General features: G+C 45.1%; 1 pseudogene; it reads right to left on the bottom strand.

Moving 5' to 3' along the window:
- Nucleotides 1-164: 164 nt before the first annotated feature.
- Nucleotides 165-18,272, bottom strand: LOC115204727 (polycystic kidney disease protein 1-like 2; annotated as a pseudogene).
- Nucleotides 18,273-19,103: the final 831 nt, after the last annotated feature.

Genomic DNA, 19,103 nt, shown 5'->3' with positions numbered 1-19,103 from the left:
ACGGCACAAATAGCCTCATTTATGCATGATATATTAGATAACTAAACAGCTAGAGGCAACAAGTCAACAAAATGCATCACTGCTCCTATGAAGCAACAGAACTGAATATGACAGCTCCCTATGAATACATAGAGAGTGGTACACCAGTACTTAGATGTAATCATCTATGAGGATATAGTGGAGAATCCTCTGTTAGTTGCTGAGGCAGTCATGCCATTCTCCTTGGGTCCGTCACTGTCTTCCTACTTAATTTTGATTCCAAGCAAGCTGCAGAGCTTCATCAGCCTCAGATCCACTATCTCCTCCTCTGAGGGCTGTGGAACAGTGAACAGACAGCTCAGAATGGATAGCCAAGTGACCGCCTCAGTCAAAATGTATTGAGATATTGGTCCCTGTTTATTCTGATATATTGAAGTTAATTTTACATAGTGTAAGATTGATGCACAGTACCTTGTGGTGTATTTGCTCTTGAGTGAACGCCCCCATGATTACTTGAGATGAACAGGTTCAGAACCACAAAGGTCATGAATATAATGCAAGAGCCGACGAGGAACGCACCAAGCACCGGGTTATAATCAAGAACCTGGATTGGAAGGAGATGTTACAGAATTTAATCACAAAGCTACCATCATGACTACAGCAGTAATCAGGAGTCTAGTAGAGCTGTACTACTTTACTGACCTCGTCATAGTTGAAGATGCCCAGTTGCAAGCTGACCATGGTCAGAGCAGAATCCAGGAGAGTCCTATATGAGTACAGCTTCCAGCCATACATCAGATTAGACTGCAGACAGAGAATGATCACAGTTTACATTCACACTGCAAGTCGAGGGGACACCCATCATACACAAGCATAACATCACATAAGAAGAGAATGAGGATGAAGTTGGACAACTTCTAGGTTAGGTGTTTGAGAAAGACCCTTATAGCGATAGAATAGGCCAGGAACATAATGGTGATGACCACGAGGAAGCCTGATATGTCAGTCCAGGCCCGTTGCAGTGTGGCTGTGATCATGTGTAGCTTGGGGTTGAACCTCAGCAGATGTCACAGTTTGACTGTAGCCAGTAGCACCAGGAATGCGATCAGATACCCCAGCACTGCATCTGCTGTGGCTGTCTCATGGAAACTGGCAAACCTGGATAGAGAGAGGAGAAGTTAAACATCGCACAGGAGAAACTGACCAACAATAGGGATAGCAGACTAGCGAAAGAATAGCAGAAACCCATGATACCCCAACCCAGTGTGAACTCACTGGTCTTTATGGTTGTGGTAGTACTCCATGTCCCGGTTCCTTAACAGGGTCCTCTTAATGAAGACAGACAGTGCGCTCCAGCTCAGGAGGATGATGGCGAGCTCCAGCAGGTTCCACTTTGTCTTGAAGTAAGCCCACTTCTGATGCTTCATCAGTTTTCCCTGTGAGGAGAAGAGAACAGTCAGGCTGAGGAGGAATTCCAGAAGCATTGTATCACTGCCTTTATATTCTAATATAGAACAGCATAAGAAAGCTGTGTAAAGAAAGGTTTACCTGAACATGTAGTAGAGGATAAAGAGGAAATAGATGACCTCAGAGGCCATGACAAAGATGTGGAGTCCACCGGTGGTATAGTCGGGGACACTGCAGCTCACTGCGAAACTGGAATGCTCCTGAGAGAATAAGACAGGTGCTGACAATCTGAGTTTTGGATGCCTTTAAATACTTACTTTATGCTGTATTCATGGAGTGATATAATAACTGTCTCACCTACAGCTGTGGTCTCCAGCATGAGTGTGACAATGCAGAAGAGGTTGACATTGGCATTGTACACTGTGAACTCGACAAAGACTGCTTGGGTGAACAAATCAAGCCAGGTGTTGTCAAACAGATACTGAAGGGTACTGCAGGGACAGAAGACATGGATGAATAAAATAACATCATTCTCTACCACAAAGATGGTTTGATCATTCAGATCATTTTTAAACATTAAGCACTGTAAATGTTCATTTACCTGCTAGCGTTCTGTGAGTCAGGGCCCAGGTCCACCACAACCCCCCCCCCCCCCCGGTCGAGAACCACACTACCCCAGATGGGTTGGGCTCTGAGTCGGGCCTGGGTTTGGTACTGCCAGGGGCTGCGGAGGGTCCTTGAGGTGTTTTCACTCACAGAGCGGTTCCAGCCTGGTCCATAGGAGCCCGTGTCCTCCACCTCCCATGAGTATGGAGCATGGCAGTCAGGTACAGCCTGGCGCATGGAGCGGGCGATTCGGCAGGAATTCTTCTGCACCCTCACCTGGCGAAGACGGGCATTACCAACCAGTTTGGAGTTCCCATCTGTGATGAAACCTTTAACACACCATTTGCTTTTGTTGACACAGGATTCAATCTATACCTTTATTTAGGACATTTTGGAGCTTCATGTTTCTCCAAGAAATAAACATCCTCTTTAGAGAATCCTACCTGGGTACTCTCCGAAGAGGTTACTGAGGAGAGAGTTATTTGCCCAGGTGAACACATTTCCGTGGCTCATGCTGTCTGAGATCCCTTGGCTGAAGCTCTGCCGAATGTGCTGAGCCAGGAAGTAAGCGTTAGGGTCCCGTTGACCATACGCCACCAGGAGCAACATCCACATGAACCCCATGTAGGCTACAACAGAATCATAGGCCTTAAACATTTATGCTAACCAATAGGTGTAGTGAATGACAGTGCAGTGAATGAAAAAGCGGTTCCTCTTACTGAGAATCTCTTTGATGAGGGCGAAAACCTTCTGCTCCTTGATCATGTTGTTCCTCATCCTCTCGATGTCTGTGGGAGGAGGGGGCTGGTAGAAGCTGCATGTGCTATCCCTCCTGACAGCCCAGACTACATCAGGGTCATCTGTGGACCAGATTGTGCCATCTTACACTGCTTAATGTTGTAAAAGTCTAGCTAATGTACAAGTAAACAGAATTTTCCCAAAACTGTAAATAAGGAAAACAAAGAACCTGGGTTTCTGAGTGCCCCCTCAATTTTTGGATCCCCATATTCGTCCTGATCAACTTTCTTCAGAACGAGAGCAAAGAAGGCTGCAAAAGCTAGCACCTGTGTTAGGAAATCCACAAAGTAATACCCAGATTACAGATACATGCTGCAGGGCATCTTACATTGTATAGTATGTATTGTACTGTAGGTCTCACATTCAGTGGCTGAGTGATAAAGAGGCTCTCAAAGAAAGATACGACCATGGAGTCCTTCCCATAGGTCAGCCTATACATCATGGTGAAGTATCCTGATACTCCGCTGGTGGCTACCACCAGTATCCAGCCGATAAACACAAACCACCAGGGAAGCCCGCCATGCTTCTTACTGCTGGTGTCTACCTCACTGCTCTCTGCTGGGCTTTGGCTTCGAGCCATCTGGTCCCCTCCCAGGCTGGAAGAAGAGAGGTGGGACTCTATCAGCCCCTTCATGCCCTGGACCTGCTGCACTGCCCGGCAGTAGCTGTCTGGGTTGGGGAAGCGAGAAGGTCCCAGTAGGCTCAGCTCCTTCTCTACATGGCATAGCTGCCTGTACAGATACTGGCTGTTGGTGCTCCTTTTCTGGCTCCCATCCCTAGTCTTCTCAGGGATCCCGCACATGTTGGTCTCTGAAAACACAGCAATTATTAATTTGATTTATTTCATTATTAAAGTGTCTTGCATTTTCAAAATGCCCAGCCCATATGGGCTTGTAGGAGCACTATATCTGCAGTAGCAAAGAAAATAATGATATATTTGCACGCATACAAACTCCCCATTTAAACTGCTCCTTTCATATTTATTTTGATCCTGACAAACTCCCCAGTCCCTGCTGGTGACAATTATACCCATAACATGACGCGGCCACCACAATACAAAGGGCTTCACTTTGTGTTGTATTTGACCTAAACCTGTCATTTTTAAAGGTACATTTCTTTGCTGTATTGTCTTGTAGTATTGCTTAACAGCCTTGTTGCAAACTGAATTTATGATTTGGAGTGGATTCTTTTCACTTTGTCATACAGGCCAGTAATCTGGAGTGAATGCAATGTTGTTGATCCTCTGTATTTTCAAGTATTGTGGTGGCAGGATCACGTTATGTGTATTGCCAAAGACACACCGGAATGGCTTTCCAATAGGCGTTGAGTGTTCTTGAGTGGTCCAGTCTAAGTCCTGACTTAAATTAGCTTGAAAATCAGGGACAAGGTTTGAATATTGTTGTCCATAAATTTACTGAGCTTGAACAATTTTGACAAAACCATGTATAAAACATTAGGAATAAAACATTAGGAACACCTTCCTAATATTGAGTTGCACCCCCTTTTGCCCACAGAATAGCCTCAATTCGAACAGCCTCAATTCGTTAATTAAATCCTTATTTAATTAACCTGTCTCCTCCACTTCATCTACACTGATTGAAGTGGATTTAACAAGTGACATCAATAAGGGATCATAGCTTTCACCTGGATTCACCTGGTCAGTCTATGTAAGGAAAAGAGCAGGTGTTCATAATGTTTGTATACTCAGTGTTGCTTTTCTTGATGTATCTTCCATGCTTTGGAAACAGCATTTGTAACCAGGAACACTTATTTTCTAAATAAGCATTCCAGTTTTTCTTTATCTCTAATTTCTGGTTTGAGTTGTTGCATTTTATCAAACAAGGTTACTCTTAAATTATCATGTACGTACATGTAAAATGTAAATGTAAAGTACAGTTAATTCTCAACCTCCCCTGAATTGCCCCTAGCTGCTCTTCTTCAATTATTGCATTTAACCTACTAACCTTAATTGCCAGAGGCAGTATCCCGGTTCTTAACGTGGCAAACAGGGGTCTTTGGTTTCTTGTAAGGTGAGGAGTCATAAGGTTCTGGATCCTAGCTGTTTTTAATCTGAGTTTTGGTTTAAGCCATATATCATATGATTATCCTTTGGCTGACTGACAACAATGATTAAACTTTAGCCACTATAGACTGTAAATATTTCATCTCTGGACATGCTACCAGAACATGTTATCAGATCAACCAGCAGGTCAATGCAGACACCCCCCTCCCCCTCCCCCTTGCAGATTGGTTACCCCTAGTGAGAGAATGAGAGATCCCTCTTTCTTGGAGGCATCAGTGTAGAACTCTCCACCGGCTCGGTTCTGCTGCCGGATGATGTCCTCCACCAGGGAGAGCAGAGTGTTGATATTAGTCTGTTGTCCAGGCTTCATCTCTAACTCCAGGCGTGGAATGGGGCTCTTCATAGCCTTGGAGAGTGACTTAGCAATCTTCTTTACGTCCTGAGAGAATAACAGTGCATTCAGAAAGACTCCTTGACTTTTTCCACATTTTGGTACGTTACAGCCTTATTCTAAAATGTATTAAATAGTTTTTTCTGTCCTCATGAATCTACACACAATACCCCATGATGACAAAGCAAAAACCGAGACTTGTCCCAAAGCCACTCCTGTGTTGTCTTGGCTGTGTTCTTAGGGTCGTTGTCCTGTTGGAAGGTGAACCTTCACCCCAGTCTGAGGTCCTGTGCGCTCTGGAGCAGGTTTCGTCACTTTCTGTACTTTGCTCCATTCATCTTTCCCTCAATCCTGACTAGTCTCCCAGTCCCTGCCTCTGAAAAACATCCCCACAGCATGATGCTGCCACCACCATGCTTCACCGTAGGGATGTTGCCAGGTGCTTGGCATTCGGCCAAAGAGTTCTATCTTGGTTTCATCAGACCACAGAATCTTGTTTGAGAGTCAGAGTCCTTTAGGTGCCTTTTGGCAAACTCCAAAGTGGCTGTCATGTGCTTTTTGCTGAGGAGTGGCTTCCGTCTGGCCACTGTACCATAAAGGCCTGATTGGTGGAGTGCTACAGAGATGGTTGTCCTTCTGGAAGATTCTCCCATCTCCACAGAGGAACTCTGGAGCTCTGTCAGAGTGACCATCAGGCCTCCCTGACCAAGGCCCTTCTCCCCCGATTGCGCAGTTTGGCCGGGCGGACAGCTCTAAGAAGAGTCTTGGTGGTTCCAAACTTCTTCCGTTTAAGAATCATGAAGGGCACTGTGTTCTTGGGGACCTTCAGTGCTGCAGAATATTTTTGGTACACGTCCCCAGATCTGTGCCTCGACACAATCCTGCCTCAGAGCTCTACAGACAATTCCTTTGACCTCATGACTTGGTTTTTGCTCTGACATGCACTGTCAACTGTGGGACCTTATATAGACAGGCGTGTGCCTTTACAAAGCATGTCCAATCAATTGAATTTACCACAGGTGGACTCCAAGTTGTAGAAACATCTTAATGATGATCAATGGAAACAGGATGCACCTGAGCTCAATTTTGAGTCTCATAGCAAAGGGTCTGAATACTTCACTCTGCCAGTCTTCCCCTGCTTGGACACCTCTGCCTTGGCCTTTCCAGGCTTCGTCTCCCGGGTGCGGGTGTTTCTGAAGATACTCACAATGAGGAGATTAATTGGAAGCATTATGATTGAACTCTGAATTCCAATTATCACCTGCTGCCAGGTGAACTCGATATGACCTTGAGGAGAGAAAATCTTAATGTTCTGAAAACATGTTATTATTTCCATACAGCACCATTACTGTGCAGGCGTCCATACCCAGGTCCATGGTCTGCTCAGAGGGGTCGGTAGGGATGCCCCAGAACATGATGCTGGTCAGCATGGTGCAGAGCAACAGAGAGAAACAGCAGGAGACTCGCTGGACACGTGAAGGTGCTCGTTGGAGGCCGGCTAATCACAGAAAAACAGATGTGGCCATCACGGAAATCCTTTGCCGTCCTCATGAAGAACATATTACTGCAGAATATACAGTGTAAGAAGATTTAGTTACATGATGGACACTTGTCCAGGGATATATATATTGCCATTCCAAGGAGCATCCATGCTTTACCTCACCTGAATTTCTTCAAATCCATGTCAGAGGCAACAAGGAAGACTTTATCAAGGATGCACTCGCCCATATCTATGGCCAGCCATGAGTTACACAGGAAGTGCCACTTCTGTCCAGTTTCTAGATCCTGCACTGTCCCTTTGTTTATATACCTGCATGAAAACGTTATTGTCAACTACATCCACAATTTCAAACATCAGCTTTAATTAACGTCAAATCTATCTGCCCCTCTACTACTGTGAGACATCCTCCCTGACAACTCTCCTACCAGGCAGGTTCCCCCTGAGTTGTTGTGCCACAGCCTGATGCTCTGCAGCTCCCCCAGAGAGAAGGGCGTGGTCAACAGGAACATATCCACTGCACCCCTCTCAAACACAGGCTTGTCAGGGTCAGTGAGGTGGTGTGGCTCACTCTCTCCCTCCATGCCCAGCAGAGTCACAGTAACCTGCAGCAGCAACACAGGGTCAGGGTGACTGAGTGGGGTTTTATCAGAGAACAGAATATTATGTCCTGCAGCAGTGGAAACTGTTGGTACTGACCTGAGAGGAGGTGGAAGCACCACGCCGATGCCCAGTGCTGATATTCAGCATGTAACGGTATTCAGCCAATGTCTCCACCTACAAGAAGTAACACTTGAAGGTAAAACTCAGCATCAACAGCAAACCAACAGGATGATACATTCTCAAACTGGTAAATCTGCTGATTGGATCACCAGAGTAGCATGTTCTCAAGGTGTCTGTATAGTCTGGACAAAAGTGTCTAGAAAATGGCATCAGCAATTGTTCAAGGCAGACCGTGGCTATGTCCTGGATGTCCTTCCTGCATGCCCACACGACCACCAAGAGATAAGCAATGAAGATGGCACCAACAAAGCACACCACCACAGGGTTGTCTGAGAGCTCAGTGGTACGGGACACATCCACAAGGTTGGGCATGGTACGGGACACATCCACAAGGTTGGGCATGACGAAGAAAGAGCTCCCGAAGAAGGTCAAATGGTTACATAAGCACTGAGTGACCAATGGCGTGGTTAAAGGACCAATCTAAGGAGACCACAGTCAGTTTATGCATTTGATTTTGACAGTGCCTGTCACGCCCTGACCGTAGAGAGCCTTTTTATTTCTCTATTTGGTTAGGTTAGGGTGTGATTTGGGTGGGCATTCTACCTTATTATATTTCTATGTTTTCTATGTTGACCTGATATGGTTCCCAATCAGAGGCAGCTGTCTTTCGTTGTCTCTGATTGGGGATCATATTTAGGCAGCCTTTTCCCACTGGGTTTTTTTGAGATCTTGTTTTTGTATAGCTGCTTTGAATCCAGCAGATCTTTACATTCGTTTTTGTATTTTCTTTGTTTTTCGGTGTTTGTCTAATAAAGTGAAAGATGTACACGTACCACGCTGCACCTTGATCTCCTTCATGCGACGGACGTAACAGAAGATCCCACCAAAAACGGACCAAGCAGCGTGGCCAGGAGGAGTGGACATGGGAGGAAATCCTGGATGGAGAAGGGCCCTGGACGCAGATTGGGGAGTATCGCCGTCCAAGGGAGGAGATAGAGGCAGCAAAAGAGGATCGACGAAGCTACGAGAAATTAGCACGGCAACAACGAAAGCCCAAGAGGCAGCTCCAAAAAAAATGTTTTTAGGGGGGGCACACGGGGAGATTGGCGGAGTCAGGGTTTAGACCTGAGCCAACTCCCCGTGCTTACCGTGGGGAGCGTGTGACCAGTCAGGCACCGTGTTATGCGGTGATGCGCACTGTATCTCCAGTGCGCATTCATAGCCCGGTGCATTCTGTGCCTGCGCCCCGCATTTGCTGTGCTAGAGTGGGCATTCAGCCAAGACGGATTGTGCCGGCTCAGCGCTCCTGGTCTCCGGTGCATCTCTTCGGCCCAGGATATCCTGCGCCAGCTCTACGCACGGTATCCCCAGTTCGCCAGCACATCCCAGTGCGGCCTGTGTCAGCTCCCCGCACTTTCCATGTGACAGGGGGTATTCAGCCAGGACGCGCTGTGCCAGCTCTACGCTCCAGACCTCCAGTTCGCCTCCACAGCCCAAGGTATCCTGCGCCGGCTCTACGCACTATGCCTCCAGTGCGCCTTCACAGCCCAGTGCGTCCTGTGCCAGCTCTCCACATTTACCGAGCTAAGGTGGGTATCCAGCCAGGACGTTTTGTGCCAGCTCCACGCACCCGGCCTCCAGAGCGTCTCTCCAGCCTGATATGCCTTGTGCCTGCTCCACGCACCCAGCCTCCAGTGATGATCCAGGGCACGAAGCCTGTAGTGATGATCCATGGCACGAAGCCTCCAGTGATGATCCATGGCCCGGAGCCTGTAGTGATGATCCATGGCACGAAGCCTCCAGTGATAATCCATGGCCTGAAGCCTCCAGTGATGATCCATGGCCCGAAGCCTGTAGTGATGATCCATGGCACGAAGCCTCCAGTAATAATCCATGGCCCGGAGTCTCCAGCGGCGGTCGGCAGTCCAGAGTCTCCAGCGGCGGTCGGCAGTCCAGAGCCTCCAGTGGGGGTTCCCAGTTCAGAGCCTCAGGCAACGATCTATGGTCCTGTCCCTCCGGCGACGATCCACGGTCCGGAGCCTCTGGCGACGGTCCATGGTCCGTTTTCTCCGGCAACAATCCACGGTCCGGGTCCTCCGGTGACGATCCACAGTCCGGGTCCTCCGGCGACGATCCCCTATTGAGTCAGGTTTTGCGGCCGGAGTCCACACCTTGAACCACTGTAGTTTACATCAATTATAATTTCTAAAGTGGAAGTTGGAAAAGTTATATTTGAGTGTTTCAGTGAATGGTTAGTGAGGGATGCCCTGCTCTCTCGCTTCCCCAGTTGTTTAGTTAATTTTCATTCCAATCTCCTTTGCATTAGCGTAGCCTCTCCTGTAGCCTGTCAACTATGTGTCTGTCTATCCCTGTTCTCTCCTCTCTACCCCCCCCCCCCCCCCCAAAAGATATAGATGTACTATTGTAAAGTGGTTGTTCCACTGGATATCATAAGGTGAATGCACCAATTTGTAAGTCGCTCTGGATAAGAGCGTCTGCTAAATGACGTAAATGTAATGTAAATGTGAAGGGACGTCAATCGTCAGTGTGCTGTAGTTTCCCAGGTCAAGGATTGTGCTGTTCACCTGCCCGCCTTCAAGTCTCGGCAAGAGGATCTGAGAATCATAGAAGATGTTGTAATATATAGAACTGTAATCATAATTCTGTCTACTTGATCATATAGTCTTTAAAGTATAAGTCTTGGACATTATCTTAGAAGATATACTGTAAGTCTTGGACATCAAGGGCTCGTAAGAGAAAAGTTCCACTAAAATTGGTACACATTTGCAGCTTTCTGACCTCAATCTCCTCAGACAGGTTCTCCACAGGGAGTGCTGATCCATCCTGTCTGGCGAGAGACACAGACCCCATGGCACCACTGATGTTACCCCCCTCACTCCAAGTATAAGGGTTCTTCTCAAAACTGCAGCCCAGAGTCTTCAGCGACGGCCTGCAGCCCAGAGTCTTCAGCGACGGCCTGCAGCCCAGAGTCTTCAGCGACGGCCTGCAGCCCAGAGTCTTCAGCGACGGCCTGCAGCCCAGAACCTCCAGCGATGATCTACAGTCCGGTTCCTCCTCCTCCGATCCACGGTCCGGTGGTACTAAAACAGAGGGATCAGAGGGTGGAACGGGGGTTACGCCCCGTACGGGAGCCGCCTCCTCTGCTGGAGTTTAAGGTTATGTGGACTGCACTAGAGCCGCCATAGATAGGAGTTACCCACCCTACCCTCCCTTTTTTGTTTTGTGTTTAGGGGGATTCGGAGTCTGCACCTTTGGGGGGGGGGTACTGTCACTTCCTGACCATAGTAAGATGTTTTTTTCTATGGTAGAGTAGGTTAGGGTGTGACAGGGGGTGTTTTGTGTTTTTTTTCTATGTTTTCTATATCTATGTTTTGTTTGGGGGGGTGATCTCCAATTGGAGGCAGCTGGCCCTCGTTGTCTCTAATTGGAGATCATATTTAAGTAGGGGTTTTTCTTCCTGGGTTTTGTGGGTTATTATATTTTGAGTAGTGTTTGTTTCTCTCTGCGTCACAGTTTGTTGTTTTGTCAAATTCAGTTATTTATGAATTGCAAAGTTTCACGAATTAAATCAAATGTGGAACTACAACCACGCTGCACTTTGGTCCGCTCCTTTCGACAGCCGTGACATTAACAGGAGCGTTTTGTTTTTGAGATATTGTATTTTAAATACAAATTATATTTATGTGACAGGCCTTGCATTTTTATTGTAATGTTTCCACTCCAATGCTCTGTCTCTTACCTGTTAGCATACACACTGATCTCAGGGCTCTTGATAATGGCAGGCTCCTGACCAACCTTTTAGCCATTTAACAGTGCACTCTGCACATTGTCCATGCTGTTAATGAGAATCTTTGAGACCTTTCTCCGTGAAAGACAAACAAAATGCAGTAGTCCTGAAAAGTAACCATAGTTCATTACTGTCATCAGGGAACTCAGTGAAGCTATATATATCACCTGTGTACTTGCATTTGAAGAGACTCCCAGGATATTGCTGGCTGCCTCAACAATTGGTGTAGCTGCCTGCACCATCTCTTCTCCACCATGCTAACTGACATTCATATAGAGGAGGGAAGAGCGGAGGTCTGCCATCAGGGAGCTAGCTTCTAGCTGGAAAAGATCCATAGCACAACATTGGGAACTAAATCTCCGCTTTCTTTCAGCAATACATGTTTGGGAAAGATTATGTTTCCTTGCTCCCATATCCAAGTGTACCTGAGCAGCGGAATTGACCTCTTCCCCCCGCTTGGTGATCCCTGCCACTGCTCTGGCCGTAACTTGCGCTTCCTGAGGAAACATCTGTTCTCGCAGCTGGAACATCAATCAGAATCCCTTACAAACATCCATCTAAACACCATCTGTTCTCGCAGCTGGAACATCAATCAGAATCCCTTACAAACATCCATCTAAAGAGACACTTCATTTTGTCTTGAACTTCATACTAATTTATTGTAACTTTTAGTTTAGTCTAATGTCTTATTTTCACCAATACACAGAGTCCCTAGACCAGGGATGGGCATCTTTGATGGGGTGGGGGACACAAAAAATGTGAACTCATCATGAGGAGCTGCAGTGGCTCGCAGGTCTGCGTACCCTCATCCATAGCCACACATGCAGTCAACTGATTTTTGCATTCAGTCCATTTCTGCAGTTAAACTACTTATGGCTCTTAACTAAATGCATTACACCAGCAGCAAGCGCCGGCCCTATTCTTTTGGGGACCCTAAGCGAGACTTGGCCTTGCACCTGGTGGGACAATTGTTTTTACTGGTCCCGGTCTTGACTGGTCCCCGTCTTAGCAGCCAGGGGCCCTAAGTGACCGCTTATGTCACTTATGCCTGGATCGAGTAGTAGTAGTTTATAAACTGCTCATTATTAGTCTTTAAAGGCTATACAAAAAATATTATATTTGGGGCTTTGTTTTTGGAAATTGATCCACGGGACTACAAAAGCGGTTCGCCAGTTGCCATCCCTGGTGTAGACATTCCTGGCATCAAAGCCCATGCTCCCTATTTCCTTAGCATATTACCCCATTCTCACCTCCTCCTTGGCACCTTTCTGATCCTCACTGGAGCCCTTATTCAGAATGTCGGACACAGACTTGAACATCTGTCCCAGGGTCTCCCCAGTGAGCAACCCCTGCTGCTGTAGCTGAGCGACAGTGTTCTCAACCACAGACTGCAGATTCTCCACTGAGGAACTGGAGCTGGCTGGCCACACCATGGGGGACAACAATCAAATGAGAGCTCCAGATGCTACATTATAAATGTGAGCTCTATGGAGCAGAAAGGCAGGACAGATTCCATCCATTAAATCATTAAGTAAATGATAGGATTTTTACTTGATGACAAACCTCAGTGGTGATTGTGGCATTGGTTTTTCTATCCCCATGTATTAGAGTAACCACCATAGACAGAATGTAGTTGTAACTGTTGTTCCCGAGAGGTAGGCAGATTGACTTGACTTCATTGGCCCACTTTACAATGGCTAATTTGACATTCTGATGTCAGGTTCAACATAAGTGATGCTCATCCTACTATTATCTGTAACTAAAGCACGTGTAACAACATATACTCTAAAATCAGTGAATACCTACCATACACTATCACATAGAGATTCAGAGATCTGGACTGTGCATTTTTCAGATTGTCACTTGTCACCATGTATTCATTGCCACCATTTATTCTGTGTAGCAGGGGTCTTTGCTTTTTTGTAGCAGTGTTTGAGGTCTCCCTAGAAGAAATTAGCTCAAAATGAAATATGTTGCCTTCATAGACACTGTCGTTGTACAGAATGACTACAGGTTTTATACAATCGAACTTCACATGCATACATTTCGGTTACTTATTTTGCTCATGTGACAAATTACAAATGAATGTGTGTTTGTGTGTATGTGTGTTCAAACAGCTGTGTGTTTGTGTGCATGTCAGTGGGGTTGGTTAATAGCAGAAGACAGTTCCGTCTGGACTAATAAAGTATATTTAATCTTAAATTAGACAACAGAAGTTCTATCTATTCATGCACTGAAACCACTATTCATAAATATGCCTGTGTGCACAATAAAGGAGTCTCAGACTTACTGTCAAAGGTCTTGTGTCCTCAACATGCCAAACTACTGTTGGGCAACTCGTTGTGATGGTACACTCCAATTTTAGCCTTATATCGTTGTTTATGTTCACTGGGTTACAATTAGAAAAACTAGAAGAATAAAGGTTAGCTTTTATCATACAATAGATCTTCTGGGACATAGATTACTGTAACTTAGAATTTGATTCAAATCAGCCATTTAGCTTCTTCGTTTGATAATGCAAACCTCTCATAACAAACAAAATGTCACTCAGGACTATACATCTGTCTAATGAGCCATTCCCTCCCTCGTTTTACCTTATGGTAACATCGGTGAATTCTGGCGGAGTAACAGTGATGCATTTCTCTGCTTTAGCCACTTGAGCCCCGGCCCCATTTTTCTTCTGCACAGTAAAACTGTATATATCAAATATAAATGGGTCTGGAAGACAGGCTGCTGTAATCACATGAGTCTCCTGGTTTGTTTTGTCTCTGCATTTACATTCTTCATCTGTTGGAATAAATGGGGAACATGGTTTGAGTATAAGGTACTACATAATCGATACTGTCACCCGGAAACCAGAGAAATACCATCATTGTTACAATTCTATTCATAGAAAGATTGTGCCTGAACTGAAAACTAAAATCTTCGGATTTATAACAGGCACAACCCTTGAAGATAAGACTTGAACAAGTGAGCCACGCAAATAGTCTTGACAGACTTTGTTACTGTAGCCTATTAATGAGTTGAAATGAGAGGTGAGTGTTCTCAGCCCTGGTACTTACTGCATTCCCATTGAAGTGGTATCCCAGGTTCACTGATTCCGGGTACTCCACTCAAACCAGTTAACCCAAGTGTGACACTTTGAGTGAAGTCAGATGGACTTTCTGAATCGGAAGTGATTTCCACATTGGCCCAGGCAAGCCTTTTATGCTCCTCTGTGTCTGAAAGTCTGATTTATTGTGACAAACTGCTGCTGTGTTCCCCACATTCACATCCATGTGTGACAAGACATTCCAGGCCCTGACTTTCACTTGCAAAAATCCTGTAACAAAACAGCTGATATAAATAAACAATCTTCTATCTTCTGTCATTGTTTCTGATTGTATTTGGGTAGGTACCTTGGATAGTGGTTGAGATATTGTAAACCTGCATGCTGGTGTTTTGCATGTCTCTGGTCTCGGAGATGCTGTCGTTGGCTCCAGACACCTGGAAGAGAAGCTGCACCGGTGCTCCCCGGTCCAGGGAGACACTAACATAGAGGTCTGAGTCTGGACACTCCCCCTCCTCAGCCATCACTGATCCCAGCAGGCCCTCCACAGGCTCCAGCAGACACACCTGCAGCTCAGTGGACACGCCCAAGACCGAGACCCCGTTAGAGGCATGCAGGGTCAGCTGGTGGCAGCCAGAGCCCAGCTGTTTCTCCACCTCTGGTCCCACTGTGATGTTGTGGGGGACGATTCCTCTGACTGCTGATGAATTGGCCACCAACATCTCACCACGGTGGATTTTGTAGGTCACATTCGTACCTGTAGATAGCAAAGTTGTCTCATTCTACCAAGATTTGTACTCGGAAATGTAAGACCAGATGCTTTTATTTCTGCTCATGTTGGTTTTACTTACCAGCTTCTACTTCTACCTGGATTTGAAGGGGGCTTCCGTACAGGACCTTGCAGTTTGCACCATCTGTGGACAGGTGTATTTATGAACCACACTGCTCTCCAACCTGTGAGAGTGGAAATTCCATTACTTGTGAATGAATTAGGGACTTTTTGCCTTTGAGGTTGGGGCGATTTACATTACTCAGTTACTTACTCTTCTGGACTATAAGGATCAATGTTGTGCCCATCTCCAGCACTTAGAGTGCAGGTCAGGTTGCCCTGGAATGGATGGAGAAGCCTGTTCACTGTTATGGAGACATTGTCAAAGACAGCAGCCAACTTGCTCATTAATAAGTAGAGACCTGTGGACCACAGACATGGCTAGGTTAGATTGTGACTGTGTGTGCTAGCCACCACTCATAATGTGTTGAAGTACAACATTAGAAAAACATAAATCGAGTCCTTCACTAGCTGAAAACATATTTGGGTAATTAAATGGAATGTAGAAGGGAGGGAAGGAGAGACAGTGACAGGGGTAGAATGTTCTGACCCTCTTTGCAGTTGTATTCCACAGACAGGTAGCTTCCAAGCCCTAAGCAAGGTTCAACAAAGGAGGCCACATCTGCTGTGGCCTAGCATGCATGCAGTCCATGGCAGTCTCCTGGAAATAATGTACATTAATAGAAATATGAGGTGAAGAAATAGAAGAGGAGAGTTTTCCATCAAAATCATCATTAAGATCATCATCCACATTATCATTATAATAGACTTGTCCAAGTGCTCTGAAAATATTAATCGTGCGCACACTGTTCAGAGGAAGGAGTTTTATCACAATGCCTATTCTATTTGTCATTCATACATGAAGCACTAGCTTAAGCAATGGCTTAAACCTAAGGTCCGTATTTAGTACAGTACGTTTAGATTTCATTTACGGTATTACAACCATTTAAAACTTGTATATTTTGTGGCTTTGCTTTCAGTCTTGACATTGTATCAGCATCTGTACCTCTATTATGGTTTTTGTTAAGACACAAAGACATCTTTTGTGGTGCTTTGTGCAATGAAGTTTTATTGCTGCCTCAGTGCATCTTGTGCCGTTATTGAAGCTGTGTGTGTTTTACAATATCTACAGTTCTGCTCTCTGCTTTGCAAATGCATGCATGTTCTAAGAGCTCAATGTTTAAATATGTTTCGTGATAGCTTCTTGCTAAAGTGGAATTAAGTTGAATTGCTGCCTCTATTGAATTGCTGGGCCCTTTATTGAATCTGTGTTTGCTTTACAATATTTACATTTCTGCTTTTTAATTTTTAGCAGCGTGTCCTAAAAGTGCAATTATCAAATACTGCACAGCAGGCAATTACTTTGACCCATTAAAAGCACTGTGCTTAAAGGCCCAGTGCAGTCAAAAACGTGATTTCCTGTGTTTTTTATATATATCTACTCTATTAGGCTGGAATAATACTGTGAAATTGTGAAAATTATGATAATGCCCTTTTAGTGTAAGAGCTGTTTGAAAAGACTGCGTGAAATTTCAGCCTGTTTTGGAGTGTTGGCCTGCCTGGCGACATTACCAGGCGATACATTAGTTAATAGACCAATAAGAAATATAGTTCAATCCAAACCTCTGCCAATAATAGCTAGTTTTCAGTTTTCCCCTTCCCACTCAGACCACTCCCAGACAGTCCTTGCAAAATTCTTGCTTTAGAAATGGCTCTATGCTAATAAGCTATTTTTGCTTGTTTTGACCATTTGAATTGAAAACAATCACAGTAAGGTACTTAATAGTTACCCAGAAATGATTGGATATGGAGATAAAAATGGCTGCATTGGACCTTTAATGTTCTTACTCATACAATGTAAGAACAAGACTATTCTTGAATCAATAGTCAAACCAAAACATATATCAATATCCTGAGTGATGGACAAAATACACCTTGCACAATATTTCCACAGTTTTAAAAACCTTAGACTTCACACCATACCTGTCACTGAATCTACAACATCTATCCAGCTACATTCCTCCTGTGTGGAGGTGGCTGAAGAAGCGGGACTCGGCAGTAGTGAACCATCTTACGACCATAGAAGCTGTCATCAATCTCTATCACCTGACCAGAACCACACTGTAGTGTGTCATTGTGGTCAGTACAAGCAATGGAGTGCCCAGATTCTGAGACAAAGAAGTAAATAAGGTTTAACAATTACAGAGTGAAAGGGAATAACAAGAGCATACAATATATTCCTCGCTACCTTGTTAATCTGCATACATGCACACACAGATGCATGCGCACACACACACACACACACACACACACACACACACACACACACACACACACACACACACACACACACACACACACACACACACACACACACACACACACACACACACACACACACACAACAAATACAAGACATTTTATTGGTTCGGATTGGATCAAATCTGAACCAATCATAGACGTCATTGAACTTGTAAGAGTTTTTCTGGTAGATGTTTTCTAAGACCCCTTTTCCATCTGTTTGATCAGCAGTCAAAGCCTTTGCTTATTCCTATTATTTAGGATAGAAAATGGTTGAAAAATGTATATATTCCTTAATAAAAAAATATAGCTTTCATTTGACGCCAGATTTTACATGATCCTATGAACTTCTGTTGTTAGTGCTCATGGGTCCTTTGACATAGAATTCCCTCATATCGTGGCAATTTCATAAGAATTTAAATCATACACTCTAACACATAATAAAATAACTCATTGCAAATACATCCTTGCACAAGACAGTCTGCTCTCAACCTTTGATTTCCTTAACATAATCATATCTATTATTATACAGTATATTGATGGCAATTAGTGTTTTCTTAAGTTGTCCTCTTACCCTCAGCAGCAGCAGAGTCCAGTGTTAGGTTCGGGGAGGCAGGTGCCAGACCCAGCCACCAGTCCTGCTCCGGCTGCAGGTGCTTCTGTAGGAACTGCTGTGTATCGATATTTAGAATGAAGGCCAGGTGTCCACCACCCCTCTCACACCAGCCCTGTGCACTGAGGAAGGAACGCGGTAGACCCAGAAACTCATAACACGAGCCGTCAAAACCCTCTTGGTACTCTGGGCAGAATAGAGGTGCTATCTCATCCTCAGCACAAGACAGGCTTAAGAGGAGAGCCATCAAGAGCAATACAGAGAGATTAGTGCTGTCCATCTTCACCCCTTCACATGTGCACTGTTACAGGCAGCCTGGTGACATGCTGTCTTTAAAGGGGACTGAGATAGGCAATTCCCTGTCACCACTTCAACATCACAGAATGATCTGTTCTGACTCCAACAAAGAGCTGTGCGCCTTGCAGTCTGGCTTTGTGAGTTCCCATTGGATGATTTATCCTTGTTCACAAACAAACAGAGTCACAAACAAACAGAGCAAAGGCCTACGGTGAATGGGATATAATAAGGTCCTCTGGCCCCTCTGTCAACAGCCTCCGAGTTTTACTGTTCCTTTAAGGCTGCCAATGATGGAGCACTCATTGCAGCCTGCATGCAGTATAAGATGATTGTGTCCAGTAGGCAGTGCTATAGACCCAGTAGGCTACTCTGGTTAGAGAGAGACCTTTATACTGTATATCCAACTACTATTCAAACCCTAGCAGAAGTCCTAACCTGCCGATTCAAATGATAAGAAATCAATATATTTTTACGGTCAGAATTTCCTTTTCAAAGTATATCAAGGACTTATCAAAATTGTTTTATTTTTAGAGTCACAATTAACAATTTTATTATGCAAGTCAGTTAAGCACAAATTCTTATTTACTATGACAGCCTACACTGGCCAAACCTGGACGATGCTGGCCAATTGTGTACTGTGCTATGGAACTCCTAATCATTGCCGGTTGTGATACAACTTGGATTCGAACCAGAGTGTCTGTAGTGATGCCTCTAGCCCTGAGATGCTGTGCCTTGGACCGCTGCGCCACTCTCCCTAGAGTTCCCGCTCTCAACCCAGTAC

The sequence above is a fragment of the Salmo trutta genome, chromosome 12 (assembly GCF_901001165.1).
Source record: "Salmo trutta chromosome 12, fSalTru1.1, whole genome shotgun sequence".
In the NCBI taxonomy this organism is placed as follows: domain Eukaryota; kingdom Metazoa; phylum Chordata; class Actinopteri; order Salmoniformes; family Salmonidae; genus Salmo; species Salmo trutta.
Note: the sequence above shows the minus strand (reverse complement) of the source record. Positions and strands in the feature narration are given on the sequence as shown.